At 41.5% G+C, this 12123-nt stretch overlaps 1 long non-coding RNA gene across 1 annotated transcript; it reads left to right on the plus strand.

The window, feature by feature from the left end:
• The first annotated feature begins 210 nt into the window (after positions 1-210).
• Positions 211-11840, plus strand: LOC126988832 (uncharacterized). Its single transcript, XR_007742567.1, has 12 exons — positions 211-334; positions 502-613; positions 2762-2816; positions 3072-3329; positions 3481-3543; positions 3654-3762; positions 4147-4322; positions 4409-4534; positions 4972-5049; positions 10205-10296; positions 10527-10660; positions 10987-11840. It is a non-coding gene; the product is annotated as an uncharacterized LOC126988832 (long non-coding RNA).
• The last annotated feature ends 283 nt before the right edge of the window (positions 11841-12123 follow it).

The following is a 12123-nucleotide window of genomic DNA, read 5'->3' on the forward strand; positions in this document are numbered from 1 at the left end:
AGCACAGGTGCAGGGTTCATGGAAGCAAAGATGAGTGTCAAAGCAAGTTGCAGCTGTGGTTTAAAATCTGTTGTCATTGTCGTGGAGTGGCCTTGTATGGAAGCTTCTCTTGCATTTCTCATACTGGGATTATTATGCATTTATAAACATATCAGAAGTTGTACAGAGTGGACCATGATGGGAAGCCTCGGCAGCTCGTGGTGAGGTCTGTTGAGGAGGTTGCTGCTGTGATCACAGCAGTCCCACTGCAGGGCATAGCGGCTGGGTTACCACTTGTCAGAATGTCTCCTCAGTTTACTATTGGCGAAACATGACCCAGGACATGAAACATTATGTATGTAAATATTGTTTATGTATTGCATGAAATACCTGATCACAAGTAGTGCATCTTTACAGAAAGTTGATACAATTAAAATGATTGTTAGCTAATTCAATACTCTCCAGAATTGTTTTGCTGAATCCTCAAGCAATTTTCTCACAGTTTTCACATTTGTTTTCTAGATTGAAACATGTAGTAAGTGCCAGCACTACACGCCAATGAAGACAAAGGCCCCAGAGATGCGTCCCATAAAGGTGAAGGAGCCGTTGGAACTTATAGGAGTCGACTTGGTCGGTGAGGATCAGATATGTGTAAAGTGTTACTGGGTGGTTTGGCTTGGGGTTTCTTTTAAAAATGGTACAAGTATTAGGTAAGCAAAAAAGTTAAGAAATCAAATGTACATATATTCCAACACACACACAGACACAGAATTCCTAACTCTTCGAATTTGTCTTCTCGCAAATTTATAATAGCACAAAGGAAAACTGTTAGTTCTTTTAACATTCATAAGGTTTTGTTGGTAAGAGAACTGGGTAGGACACGAAGTAATGGGTTTAAACTTGATAAATTCAGATTTAACAGGGACATAGGCAAAAATTCGTTTACTAACAGGGTTGTGGATGAGTGGAATAGGCTTAGCAGTCATGTGGTGAGTGCCAATACAATTGTCACATTCAAAAATAGATTAGATATATTCATGGACAGCGATATTAGGTGGGGTTAGATACACGGGAGCTTAGGCTAAAAGGAACTGCCTTGTATAGGCCTACCGGCCTCCTGCAGATTCCAACGTTCTTATGTTCTTATTAGGCTCATATTTCTCATACACAAGGATACAACAAATGAGTGATTCAAAGTTAGATTTTGAAGCTGAAATCGCACTATCTCTGTTCAAGCTTAAATTTACATGATCCTTTCAAAAACTTATCCCTTGCATAATTGTAGAACTCCCTTGCACACACATATATGCATGCATATCTATATACATGCTTTTGTCCATGTATAGTTACTGTTGTAGGTCACGAGACAGGTCAGATACCATTTTGATGTCTTGTGGGCCTTTTCTGGGTTGTGCTTTTGGAATGCCTGGTTTTGGTTGCAACTCTCATCTATATCTCTATATATAGGCTGTTCTTCTCCGCCTGATGCTAAACTCCTATAACATTCCAAGTGGAGCCTTCACATTGTATGAAACCTCTTTGAGTTTTCTTACAAAGTCTCACCAATTTAATCAATCTCTCAGGAACCATCTGCCTTTTTTTAACTGTCAAATGCCTTGCTTAAAACTTTGTACATATGTGAGCTACCTCAAATGCCAGCCATCTTACTCTTTTGGGTTTACTTTATGATAATTGTAAATATGAAAAGAACAATGCTTTATAATGCATGGTAGTTAGCTCTCATTGTTGTTCATGGAACACAATAATTCTCTCTCTCTCTCTTTCTGGGTTATAATGCACTTTCTCTTTGCCTGTATAATTTGATCTAGCATGGGTGATTTATCTAGCTTTACCTAGTGTCTGCACAAGCTGATGTAATTGGTTATGTTGGGTTTTGATGGCTTTGCATGATGTATTTTTTGCTTCCTGCTTTATTAAACTATCCAGGTCCAATGGCTGTTAGTGATGAAGGCTACAGGTACATTTGCACGTTTGTCGACTTCTACACAAAGTTTGTCGACTTCTTCCCACTTAGAGATCAGACAGCTTATGGGGTGTCCAGGTGCATACGCTCCTTTATCCACAGGTAAATTTTATCATTAGTTTCCGCACTTGGATGAAATATTTACTGCCATGTCATCACTACTTATGAATGTAATTTCAAATAGTCAGTTTGGATGCTAAACAATCCATCTTAAAAAAGGTATCCTGATGTCAAGATTAATTTAGTTTTCATTGTTTTCCTTTGAAGTTTACCTCATCATCACCGTGACTGATTTTTTGCCTTCAAAAAATATGCAAACATTCAACAATCTGATGTAATAAACAAAACATATTCATCATTGGTAGAATCATTTAAAAGAAAATTCTGTCATACAATCCATCCACGATATTTTCCCTATTTTGAAAATTAGTGAAACGGAATGAGTCCAAGCTGATGAGTTTGCTACTGGTAATCATTATTTATTTAATCATGTATTACCACAGTTGTTTTGAGGTTGCAGCATGTTTTGTCATCAATGCATGTAAAAGTCCGTGCAGTCGTACCACTCCATATATTTCTCTGTTTGTTGCTTCTCACAACTGTTTTATTTCATCAATTGTATTTCAATTAAAAGCTCACTTTAGTTCTTGTATAAAAGTTCTTTGCCTTGCCATATTGTTTGAACTAATTATGAAATTTTATCATAACCATCAATTGATTATGTTTAGGCATAATATAAGAATGTGATACAAAAGATGCAGATTTTTTTTCATGTGTAATGACATCTGCTTTCCTTAGGTGGGGCAAGCCTGCAAGGATCCTGACTGATCACGGACGTGAGTTTTGTTCCTCGGTAAGTCTTTATGTTACTGTTATTTCTGTTGTAATTCATGGAATGGTCATCAGGATGTAATGTTATATTCAGGTATGCCTGAGAGGTGCATTATTACCAATACAGTTGTCAGAGGAGGACATTTACATCATCTAATGCTTCGTTAGCTCTAAGATGCTGAACAAACCTCAGGTATTATTAACACTGCAAACAAATGATACTATTATAACACCTGTTGTATTACTGCTGCTACTTTGACCTCTTCATTCCCCACAGATCAACGACGAACTCTGCAAGTTCTACGGGATCCGGAGGAGTATCACGTCTGCCTACCATCCGCAGACTAATGGACTGGCAGAGAGAATTAACCAGACTCTGGAGACCAGGCTTTCCAAGCTCTGCAACGCGACCAAGACCGACTGGCCAAACTTCCTGGATGAAGTCGCCTATAGCATCCGTACCCAAAAGCAGCGGACCACCGGGTTCACACCTTTCCGGTTGATGTTTGCTCGTGAGCACCGGCCACTTCACCAGGTAACCACCAGTGTTTGAATTAATATAAGAAATCAACTCCTATTGGTTCCATTAAAATATGAAGCTTTCAATCACAAACCAAAAAAATATGAAGAGTTGTTCTTGTGCCTAATGACCGTAATTTCAGTTCAATTGAAAAAAATATTTTTAGGAAGAAATTACATTTGCTCCTGAGGCTTCTGCACAACCAGAGGGAAGGAGTACCACACCAGAAGTAAGTAGAAAGTAGATTCATATGTAATGTGCAAATTCTGGAAGAAAAGTGTATATCTCACAAGAATTGAAGAATATGTCTAGTGCCTCTCAAGTAATCTTCTTTTGCAGTTTCTTTTTGTTACAGTTCTTTGAAGAACTTGTTGAACTGCCCTCTTCCGAGGACATTGCGGAGTGTGTCAAAGAGCAGGACCAGAGGCGTGAAGAACTGCACTCCAAGGTCTGGCTAAGGACGTCATGTGTTATATTTCCTGATGCTAATGTTCTTAAGTCTGGCAGTAGTACCGAAGAAAAATACCATAACTTTTACATTGATGCTATAATTTATGTTTCAGCATAGTACATTCATTGCCAGATTGACTCTCTGCTTTAGCCCGACTTTATTCGGTCTCCAAACTATTTCAATGTAATGACTGCAGATATATGGCCAGATTAAACACTCGACGTTTATTCCAATTCAAGTCCTGCTACATAGGATCATTCTTTCATCCATATTGTACCATACATTACAAGCATCTTTTGCACAAGGAAATGTATATTTCAGTACAATTAATCCGGTCATCATAGTGCTATCAATGCTTATGCTTTTACTTTTATTATGCAGCGGGAACAGAGAGTTGAAGCAGCCCAAGAAAAGCAGAAGGCTGAGTACAGGAACAGGAAAGCAAGAGGAGTGAAGACCTTCAGCTTCTCTGTAGGGATGAAGGTTCTTAAAAGAAACCTTCGCAATGAGACTCGGAAGGGTGGGATAATGGAGCAGAAGTGGACTGGTCCATACAAGTGAGTACTGATGTTAAAGGAATTGTATTTTTGTGTGTGCTCCATTTTTGTCATTTAGGTTTCTGTAACCTACTGACACTCAACAGAGTCCTTGACATCGACTCCTCAAACCGTGTGGCACTTGAGGCTGTGAGCAATGGGAAGAAGCTCAAGAGCCGTACTCCATACAACAACCTGAGGCCATTCCTCCAGAGCCAGTTGCACTGTGACAGGTGTGTACAGCTATTACCAGTTGTGCGGTTGTGATGTGGTGTTCCTTTCTTATATTTAACTATATGTTCATACTTCATGTGCTTATTATGCTTTACTTTGATAAGTAAGTAATTTTCATTGCATATGGTTTGAGCTGTCAACTTGTTGCAATTTATGGCTGTGTTTGCATGTAATGTTAAGCATTTTTGTAACAAGTGTAGAAAATCTTGAACATGTAATGATAGCAGGTAATTATCATAGTGTTGTGTTTCACTAACCTGCATATAGCTTGTACTGAGGTGTAATTACAGTAATCACTCATAGGTATTTTTTTCCCAGCCCATCAATATGTAATTGAAAATCATTCATATCTTACTCTCTTGTCAGGAGGGTTCAGGGTAGAAGAGGAAGGTAGGCTTTATCTATAAATTATAATTTTTCATGAACCATCTTTCAGACACTTATTGGACCACAGAGATGGACTGCAGCCCTCCAGCATTCAGGGACCTGTGCAGCCATCACCTGACACCTCACAGTAAGGAGTCACTTACAGAACTATATTATTTTTTTTCTGACTCAGAAATTTCTTGTGTGAAGTTTCTGAGCTTGAATGAAACAAAGGGAAACAAACAAGCAAACCAGTGAGGGTGATATAGTTTAAACTTTTTGACATACTTGATACTAGGAATTGTTTCCCGGAATCCCGGACAATTTTCAAGGTTTAATAATCCTTGGATATTTTTGCACATCCATCCCAGGAAATCCTGGAATGAAATTAAGTACAAAAATAGGGGCAAATTTGACTGCAGGATGGTTGTGGACTTGTGGTTCTATTTATATTCATATACAGGGTGTCCTGTGAGGAATGTTTTGTGTGTGTGTGTGTGAAGGAAGGACTTACTGTTTAGGTATTCTCTTGAGTATTATAAAGCAGCCATGGCACTCCCGTTACCCGTAACACAGCTCGTATAATGAACACCATGTTTGCATATTCCACGTTGCTGTATGTATACAGCATTGAAATGAGCGTAACAACTTAACAAAATTACAAAAAAAAGCAGCACACTTTCCCTCCTCGCGTGAGTGGCCGACCAGTGATGGTTGACAGTAAACTGTCTGTTTGTCTGTCTGTCTGCCTGCCCACACAACTGAACAGTGTTGTCATAGTTCCCAATGTTTTAGCTACTGATTATTTTTACTACATTTCCTGTCATTAAGTTCTCTTTTCATTGCACTGAGTATAAATGGAAACACCATCATCATCTTTCATCGACGCCTGCTCCTGGGAGCTCCCACAAAAGGATGGCCATGGCAGAAGAGCTTCCAACTTTCTCTATCCAGACCCTATCCTTGCCTGCTCAAAGTTCCCCACTGATTTTTCACCCCTCTCCCTCACATACTCTTGCATCCTATCTCTCCATTTCACTGGAGGTCGTCCTCTAGCATTCCCTCCTTCTATCTCACTCACATACACCCTTCTGTTCATCTTACTCTACTCCATTCGCTCCATGTGGCCAAACCACTTTAAAGTCTGTCATTTCATTTGTTCCACCACTCCACACTTCTTCCCTTCACCCCTGTGACACATTCCAAAACGCTCACACACACTTTCATATCTCATTCCATCCATTCTACTCACACCACAAGCACTCCTCAAATAACTCATTTCCACTGCCTGCACTCTAGACCTCTGACTTTCATTCCAGGCCCACGTTTCACTTGCATATGTGAGGGTTGGTACTATTATTGTATTTCTCAAATCCCTCTTTACCTCCATGCTCACACTTCTGCCATTCGTGATTCGTCCCAAAGACCCTATTACCCTTCTTCCTTGCAATGCCCTTTCTCTTATCTCTCCCTCCATACCACCATGCTTACACATAACTGATCCAAGGTACTTAAACTCGTTGACCTTCTCCATTTCTTCACCATTCAAAATTATTTTGCATTCCTTTTCACATTCAATTCCCATTCTATATGGGGATACAAAATCGACAACCCCACTTCTACTTCGCTCACAAACCATCTGACTAACATTGATAAATTTCGCTCAAATGAAAGCACTTCTTCCAAAAGCAACAATGCAGTCTTTCCCCCTTCCTTGTAGTTTCCTGTTAATTTCATTTAAATGTGAAGTGATTCCCAGATAATTTGGACATTTTTAATTAGATGGCAAGGGCCCCACGGGTCTCTTGAAAGAGCTGCATGCGGCTCCGGAGCCGCAGGTTGCCGATCGTTGCTCTAGGTGGCAGGGACTTCCCACAAGCACCGTCAGGAACCGTGACAGGCTCCCCGGTGGCGATCCGAGAGGACCTGGTGGGAATTTCCGGAGACAGGCGGACGTCAGAGTGAGGCAGGCCGGGGCAAACTGTTTTTACCGATACATTATTTTTGTCTTTCATTTGACCACACCCCCACCCACCACAGAGCCCAAGAAGGGCAGGCTGGATATTGGGGCCAGACCGCACCCAACAGCCCCAGGGGTTGTAGGTGATTTAGTGAGTGTTCTAAGCGCTAATTGGTCCACGGATAGAGGAAGGTAATATCCGTCAGGGTTATTTTATTCACAAAAAATCACAGGTCATAGGGATTGACGAGACACACAGAAGACGTGTTTGAGTGTATTTGTGTTTATGTGGAGGTTGTGTAGTTTGAATGACATGGAAGTGTTGGTGTAAATGTAGAACAATATGTAGAAGAGAACTGTAGCAAGACGAGGACAGACAGTGGACGATAAACACGTAGTAATAAATAAACAATTAAGACGCAACACGGACATCAAAGAGAAGAGACAGCGACAGGAACACCAGGAATAATGAAAACACTAAATTTGTGCTCCCGGGCCACGTTCTCTGAAGAGTCACCGAGAGAGTGTGTGTCCATTTGCAGGGGTGACTATGGCTGCTACAGTACTCCCCTCCCAATGACTTCAAAGAACGAACAATATATTCCTGGTACGGGGGTGTTGTGGCACGGGCGGTGTTGTTTTGGCGACGGAGAGCTGGGGCGACAGGTCCGAGGCCAACAAGTATGCCGCGTCCTGAGAACCATGATTTTCGATCGTGACAATCTTTCTGGTCCGTCTCAGGACGCGGTAGGGTCCTTGGTAGGGCTGGTACAGGGGCCGCCGGACGGCATCCACGCGCAGGAAGACGTGGGTGCAAGTGTCGAGGTCCTGGCTGACGAAGGTCTTCTTCGGGGAAGAGCGAGGCTGCACCGGCTGAAGGCTCCTCATGGCACCTTTGAGGCGGGGGGCGAAGTCCTGGATGCCGCAGGTGTCGTAAACTAGTTCAGCCGAGGAGTGGTGCAAGTCTTCCTTCAGGGAGGACCTGATGCCGAGGAGGACAAAGGTTAGAGCCAGGAACCAGTTGTCGCGCTGAGTGGAGGCCTTGAGGGATGACTTCAGCTGCCGATGGAAGCGCTCGACCATGTCATTAGCCTGCGGGTGATAGCTAGACGTTCTGTAGCGGCAGATGCCGAGGAGGGTCATAACTTTGTTCCACACGTTAGCCTCGAACTGGTTGCCGCGGTCCGAGGTGAGGCTGAGAGGGACGTCGAACTAGTTGCCGCGATCCGAGGTGAGGCTGAGAGGGACGTCGAACTAGTTGCCGCGATCCGAGGTGAGGCTGAGAGGGACGCCGAACCTGGAGACCCAAGTAGCGATGAAGGTGTGGGCGACGGCGTCCGTAGTGATGTCATCGATGGGGGCGGCCTCGGGCCAGCGTGTGAACTGATCCACGCAAGTGATGATGTAGCGGTGGCCTGCGGAGGGTGGCAGGGGACCGACAAGGTATATGTGGACGTGGTCGAACCTCTCCGTGACGGGCGTGAAGGTGCCGGGTGGAGAGTGAGTGTGTCACGTCACCTTGGAGGCTTGGCAGTCGGTGCAGGTTTTAGTCCACAGTCTGACATCTTTGTTAAATCCCTCCCAAGTGAAGCCGGACCTCATCAGGCGCTGCGAGGTAGCGGTGTCGCTGTTGCAGGTAAGGACGGACGTTGGCCGTGGAGACGTCAGCGTAGAGAGTGACATTGGTGCCTGGGAGTGTGATTTTCTTCATTTGAAGCGCCGGGTTGTCTAGAAGCTTCTCCAGCTCTGCGTCACCGGACTGGTCGGCGGCTATGGCGGCGTAATCAAGTGAAGAGGACATCACAGCGGTAATGTTGCGGGAGAAGGCGTCAGTTGGAGCGTTGTCTGCACCTTTGATGTACTGGATGTCGATGGTGAACTGCGAGATGTAGTCCATGTGGCGAAGTTGATGTGGTGTTGGAGTCTTTGTTCCTCAGGAAGGTAGTGTTGAGGGGCTTGTGGTCGGTGAACACGTGGAAACGACGGCCTCCAATGAAGTAGCGGAAACGCTTGACAGCCTTGAAGATGGCGAGAAGTTCCCGGTCGTAAGCGCTGTACTTGGCTTCAGACTTGGTGAGCTTACGGGAGAAAAAGGCAATCGGCTTCCAGGCGTTGTCGACGAACTGTTGTAGGACAGCACCTGTCCCAGTGTCGGAGGCGTCTGCTGCTATGGTGATCTCCGCGTCATGGGCTGGGAACGACAGCATGACTGTGTCGCTGAGGGCCTTCTTAGCAGCGAGGAAAGCGGCGTCAGCGTCCGGAGTCCAGACGAGAGTAACAGACTCTCTTTTAACGTGGGACTTCGCAGATATCGATTTTTGAAAAGTTGGATAATATTGACAAAAGCTTCATGTAAAGCACGACGAAGTGCACCCATATGCGGCGGGGGTCCAGCCGGTGTTGGGAGAAATGCCTCCTCACAGAAATAAGTCACATATATGGGGGTCGGGTCGAGGGGAGCGAGCCCCCCCCTCCCCCCTGTTAGTTGTCAGGTCGTAAAGTTCGGTTGTAGTTGCTTAAATCTGCTCCCCTCCATTGTTCTCCTAGGCGGCCACAAAAAAACTCACAACTTTTCAGAAATTGTTAGCGGCTTTTCTAGCATTTTACGGCGCACATAAATAGGGTTCAAAATACGTAGAATAATGAGATCTAACCGATGAGAAGTGTAGGAAAGTAGAACTTTACCCTTATATTTTGGTAAATCTTCTGAAAAAAAATATATATATATATGGTAAATCTTCTGAAAAAAAATTTATATATATATATATATATATATATATATATATATATATATATATATATATATATATATATATATATATATATATATATATATATATATATATATATATATATATATATATATATATATATATATATATATATATATATATATATATATATATATATATATTTATAATCAATCACCGCCAAGTGGCCTAAGACTACCCACATGTTGTCCTGTTATGTGTGTGTGTGTGTGTGTGTGTGTGTGTGTGTGTGTGTGTGTTAGCAGGAAGCTGATTCATATTTTTTGGACAAATAAGCAATTTTCCCATTCCTATTTCCCTAATTATATATAAATGTTGAGATTAATAAGTTTAAAGCAAAAGTCAACACTCACATGATAATGCATTGGATAGGCAGTGATTTCGTCCTCACTTTTCATCATTATTCTACTTACTGCTTACTGTCTCCATGCCTTTTCCATAAACGGACTCTGTTTGAGCTGATCATTTTTTTTTCCCAGGCGCTATGGCATAGTTCTCATTATTATTATTATTATTATTATTATTATTATTATTATTATTATTATTATTATTATTATTATTATTATTTTCAGGTGCCTTTGCTGGACCTTCCTCATCTACAAATGTTGTTGATGATGACCTGTTTCCCTCGATGAGTACGACAATAATCGAGGTGTCAGAGGAGGTTAGAACACCTCTGGGTTCACCTCAAGAGAGTGGCCTCACAAGGTCACTTGGTTGAGAACTTTCATATTACTCCTTACCAGTTCATATTTGTGTAATTATATACATTATATGTGCCTTTTAATCAGCAGATGCATTTATTTTCACTTTTTCTAATATATGTCCTTTAGAAAAAGTCTTATAATCCAAGTGTTGTGAAACAATGACATTTTCCTTGATTTCTTTCAATAGTGAACCAACAGGAGAAGTGCCCCCATCATCGGCCTCATCCAGTGTCCGACGACCCAGTGCCCTTAAACCCCAAAGGTCAACTTCCCTTCCTGCCAGTAGAAGTGGTAGTAGACCAGCAACTCCCACAGCAGCAGGTACCTACTCATTCTTTATATACCTTTTTTTTTTCAATAGAAATAGAAAGTCATTACTTTCAAACATAAGTTGAAGTGTAATTCAAACATCAAGCAAATACTGTAGTTATTTACCTAGCTGTCAAATAACTGCCTACTTAGTTGTTCACCAAGCCTTGCTCATCTGCAGATAGTAAACTCCAGTGATCTTGCATAGCTTCTTATATATTGAATGCCATTGCTGTTCAATCATCATTGCTTCTGCTGGAATACTAAATGGCATTACTATTCATCAGAACATGCTCGTCAAATAGCAGATGTATCCTAATGAATTGCATATTCATCAGGTCACGAGTTACAACTGGTTCCTGAGTTCCTTACTACCCAAAAGGAAATTCGAGGTCTGCTGAAGGACCTGGTGGAGGAGCAACGGACGAATGGAAACCATCTACGGGATATCGCCCGAGATTTTACTGAAATGGGGAATTTAGGCAACCATGTACAGGATATTGGCCAAAGTCTTTGGGAAATAGGCGAGGCACTGATGGCCATAACGGGGGCTATCAGTTCAAGAAAGTAGTTTTTTTTTAAAGTTATTATTTTCATAAATTAAGATTTGAATATTTCTATAAAAGAATAGTTTATATAATCATTTTCATTATTAACTTTAAGATCTTTGATGGTGTTTGTCAAGCCAATGCATACCACAGAGGGGGGATATCCAGCACGACAGGAATCATTCCATATTTTTTTTCTTAGTGCATTATGATATGCCACTATAAAGAAAAATTCAGAGAGAACCATCATACACTGAACTTTAATTTTTGCCAAGTTGTGTTATATTTTATATTTTTTAAAATTCAGCACGTCATGTTTTCTATCTTGCCTGTATAATGTTCATGAACAGGACGTTACCTGCCTTGCGTATAGTCCTAACATCATTTACAGATGCCGGACCACAGGTATCATCATCTTCAGTGTAGGACGGTTCTTTCCTGGCCATTTTCTAGTGGAACATCATGATGCATAAAGAGATAAAAAATATCAAAAGCATATTTTGCATCTTCAATGACATAGTTTCCAACCGTGTAATTCAGGTAACATTTTTTTACTAAAAACAGCCTTACATATGCAATTCATAAACAGTGTGCCTAAAAAGGTATAATTAACCCAGTAGCAGCGACGGGCCAAATGTGTGCCATGATTTAAACCCCCCAAAATAGATGATACATAAACTGATCACAAATGCTTCGATATATATTATGAAATGGTTTGTGTGAGTGATGATTTTTTTCTCATGTTTTTTTTCTTGCTTAGAAGTACCATTAAGAAACATGATTCTGCTACCGGGTTAAACTAAACCTCATGGGACTGACATTCCTTTCCTGCTGGATATCCCCATTCTGCAGTATGCATTTTGATCTCATTTATAGTTCATTAGTTTATAATTATTTTTTTTATAATATTACAATAAGTTTATTATT

Source organism: Eriocheir sinensis, unplaced genomic scaffold, assembly GCF_024679095.1.
Source record: "Eriocheir sinensis breed Jianghai 21 unplaced genomic scaffold, ASM2467909v1 Scaffold1, whole genome shotgun sequence".
Lineage (NCBI taxonomy): Eukaryota > Metazoa > Arthropoda > Malacostraca > Decapoda > Varunidae > Eriocheir > Eriocheir sinensis.